Source organism: Protobothrops mucrosquamatus, unplaced genomic scaffold (genome assembly GCF_001527695.2).
Source record: "Protobothrops mucrosquamatus isolate PMUCROS unplaced genomic scaffold, P.Mucros_1.0 scaffold167, whole genome shotgun sequence".
Lineage (NCBI taxonomy): Eukaryota > Metazoa > Chordata > Lepidosauria > Squamata > Viperidae > Protobothrops > Protobothrops mucrosquamatus.
Genome location: NW_015386529.1, coordinates 278,651 through 282,751, shown reverse-complemented (window position 1 = coordinate 282,751; position 4,101 = coordinate 278,651).

Here is a 4,101-nt window from a genome sequence, read left to right as displayed (position 1 = left end):
TAATTTTCAAAAATTGTGGAACTGCAAAACTAAATAAAAGCAATTTTATCAAATCTATTCCTGAGAGAGAGAGAGAGAGAGAGAGAGAGAGAGAGAGAGAGAGAGANAGCCAGCATGGGGGAACTACGGCCCCCTCGTGACTCGTGGACTTCAACTCCCAGAATTCCTCAGCCAGCATGGGGGAACTACGGCCCCCTCTTGACTCGTGGACTTCAACTCCCAGAATTCCTCAGCCAGCATGGGGGAACTACGGCCCCCTCGTGACTCGTGGACTTCAACTCCCAGAATTCCTGAGCCAGCATGGGGGAACTACGGCCCCCTCGTGACTCGTGGACTTCAACTCCCAGAATTCCTGAGCCAGCATGGGGGAACTATGGCCCCCTCATAACTCGTGGACTTCAACTCCCAGAATTCCTGAGCCAGCCTGGCTCAGCTTGGAAACCTCTCCCTTTCCCCTCAGCATGGCTGGCTCAGGAATTCTGGGAGTTGAAGTCCACCAGTCATAAAAGAGCCAAGGTTGCCTACCCCTGGCTCAGCGGATAGAAGTATATCAGGTGATGTGTATGTTTGTGTCACGAGGGAGGGTGTATCAAGGTATGCGTAATTATTAGGCAGCTTCTTTTCCTCGGGAAAAAATGTCCCCCCCCCCAAAAAATGAGATTTAACTGACTCTGAAACGTCAGACATTGTAAAAAGTCTTTCAGACGGATGCAGCACTCGGGAAATGGCTAAGATGTCGGGGCGTGAACACAGAACCCTCGAACGTTTTGTTGCAAATAGTCAACAGGCAAACCGTACTGAACGAGTAGTCCTCAATGGCACTACATCAGTGGTTCTCAACCTTTTTAATGCCGCGACCCCCAACCGGTCGTAAGTCGAGGACTAAACCGGTCGTAAGTCGAGGACTAAACCGGTCGTAAGTCGAGGACTGCCCAACCGGTCGTAAGTCGAGGACTTTCCCGGGAGCGCCGCGCATGCGTGGTTCCACCCCCTGCGCCGGCCGAGGCGTAGCTGGCAAGCGGCAGAGACGGAGCAGGCCGACCACCAGCTGGCCCAGCCCAAGGGAGGTAAGGCACCCGCCGGAAAAGGGGGGAAAAATGGCGGACAGCCTTGCTTGGCGACCCCCGTGAAATGGTCGATCGACCCCAAATGGGGTCCCGACCCACAGGTTGAGAACCGCTGTACTACATCCCCATGGAGGGAAGTAAGCAGTGGGGAACCACAAGGCTCCGTCCTAGGCCCAGGACTCTTCAGTATCTTCATCAATGACTTAGAGGAGGGAATTGAAGGGGAACTCATCAAATTTGCAGATGACACCAAACTGACAGGAGTAGCCAACACCCCAGAAGACAAACTCAGGATCCAAAAAGATCTTGACAAACTGGAGCAATGGGCCCTATCCCAACAAAATGAGTTTCAATGTGGAGGGGGGGAAAAGTTGTACATTTAGGCAGGGAAAACCAAAGGTACAAGCACAGATTAGACCAGACCTGGCTCAAAAACAGTAACATGGCTGGCTCAGGAATTCTGGGAGTTGAAGTCCAATCTCTCAGGGGCTGCCCGAAAGAAGAGGGAGTCAAGCTATTCTCCAAAGCCCCTGAAGGCAGGACGAGAAGCAACGGATGGAAACTCATCCAGGAGAGAAGCAACCTGGAACTAAGGAGAAACTTCCTGACAGTGAGAACAATTAACCAGTGGAACAACCTGCCCCCAGAAGCGGTGGATGCTCCAACACTGGAAGTTTTTAAGAAGAGACTGGACGGCCATCTGTCCGAAATGGTATAGGGTTTCCTGCCTGAGCAGGGGGTTGGACTCGATGACCTCCAAGGTCCCTTCCAACTTTACCATTATTATTATTATTAGTCCTAAAAGAGCCAAGGTTCCCCACCCCTGACCTAGCTGGAGCCAGCTTCCTCTGGGCCAGCTGCAAGGAGAGGGCACCAAGCAGCGTAGCCGGGTGGTGAAGAGTTATCAGCGTGCAGGACACGCTGCAGTCACGCCCTGCCCTGACTTAGTCGAAAGGAAAGTTTATCTCGTCTCACAGCTTCAGCCAGAAAAAAGCCCGACCGAGGCTCTTGGGAGGGACAGGCCGGCTTTAGCACCGGCCCTCCCACCGCTTCGCCGGATTCAGCCGAGGGTGGAAGACCGAGAAAGCTTGGGCTAACTTGTGCCAAGCTCTCCAGGGGCTTCAGAAATAAGGGCCTGGCAAAGCAAACCGTATTACATGGTAATTACGGACGTGCCAGCGTTAGCCTGGGGCCGGTCCCCAGAGAGGCATGCCACGTCAAAAACAAGTCCTGAAACCCAATTCACAAACTTAACTGCAAAATTTAGGAGTTATAAGCTACCGCTAGAAATGTCATGATGAAGAAAGGAAACATTTCTCTCTTATTGACATTGTTTTAATATTTAATATAGTAGTCCAGTATTTGAGGGGCTGCCACAAAGAAGAAGAGGTTGTGTGTGTCAAATTATTCTCCAAAGCACCAGAGGGCAGGACGAGAAACAATGGATGGAAACTAAGGAGAAACTTCCTGACAGGGAGGACAATCAACCAGTGGAACAGCTTTTGCCTCCAGAAATCGTGGGCGCTCCATCACTGGAAGTTTTTAAGAAGAGACAGGACATTCATTTGTCTGAAATGTTATACATAGGTTCTCCTGCTTGAGCAGGGGGCTGGACTAGAAGACCTCCAAGGTCCCTTCCAACTCTGTTCTGTTCTATATTCTATTCCATTCCATTCCATTCTATTAATTCTAATTCTAATTCTATTCTATTCTAATTCTATTCCATTTCAGTTCTATTCTATTCTATTCCTATTCTAATTCTATTCTATTCTAATTCTATTCCATTTCAGTTCTATTCTATTCTATTTCTATTCTAATTCTATTCTATTCTATTTCTATTCTAATTCTATTCTATATTCTATTCTATATTCTATTCTATATTCTATTCTATTCTATATTCTATTCTATTCTACTCTACTCTATTCTATTCTATTCTAATTCTATTCCATTTCTATTCTATATTCTATTCTATTCTATTCTATTCTAATTCTATTCCATTTCTATTCTATTCTATTCCAATTCTATTCTATTCTATTCTATATCTATTCTATATTCTATTCTATTCTATTCTAATTCTATTCCATTTCTATTCTATTCTATTCTATTCTATATTCTATTCTATTCTATTCTATTCTATTCTATTCTATTCTATTCTATTCTATTCTATTCTATTAGCTGCCAAATACCATTTGTTTCTTTTTTAAAAAAAATAAAGCAGACAGCTTATTTAGTTTTTTTCGTTCTGTTTTTTTTTGCAGTTGTACAAATGATACTAATGAATAGGGGCTTAATAACATTCGCAGCCACCTCCCTGACAGTTCTCTGCCCCTTGGGTGGGCAGAACCACACCAGATGCAAGAACAGAGAGGCTGTTCTTTGATCCAAACCACAGGATCCACGAGATCAGATAGACCTGTGGAATCCTCGGTGCTCTGTTGAGTTGGTGGCTTTCTTGCAGATATTTCCTGACTCAACTATGCTGATGATGTCACCCAGCTGGGTCATGAAATGTCTGCACGCTAACTAAAAATCAAGCTCAGAGAGCACCAAGGAACCCACAGTTCTCCCCCTACCCCAACGATGCCCTTGACGTGATGACCCGTTGCCTGGAGGCCGTACGGGTCTGGATGGGGAGGAACAGACTCAGGCTCAACCCTTCCAAGACCGAGTGGCTGTGGTTGCCGGCGCCTCGGCATAGTCAGCTGACTCCATCGCTGACTATAGGGGGCGAAATTCTGGCCCCCTCGGAGAGGGCTCGCAACTTGGGAGTCCTCCTGGATCCACGGCTGACATTGGAAGATCATTTGTCGGCCGTGACCAGGGGGGCGTTCTATCAGGTCCGCCTGATTTACCAGTTGCGTCCATTTCTGGACCGGGATGCTTTGCGCACAGTCACTCAAGCTCTCGTCACCTCCCGCCTGGACTACTGTAATGCTCTCTACATGGGGCTCCCTTTGAGGAGCACCCGGAGACTTCAACTGGTCCAGAATGCGGCCGCGCGGGCGGTGTTGGGAGGGACTCGTCGCTCCCATGT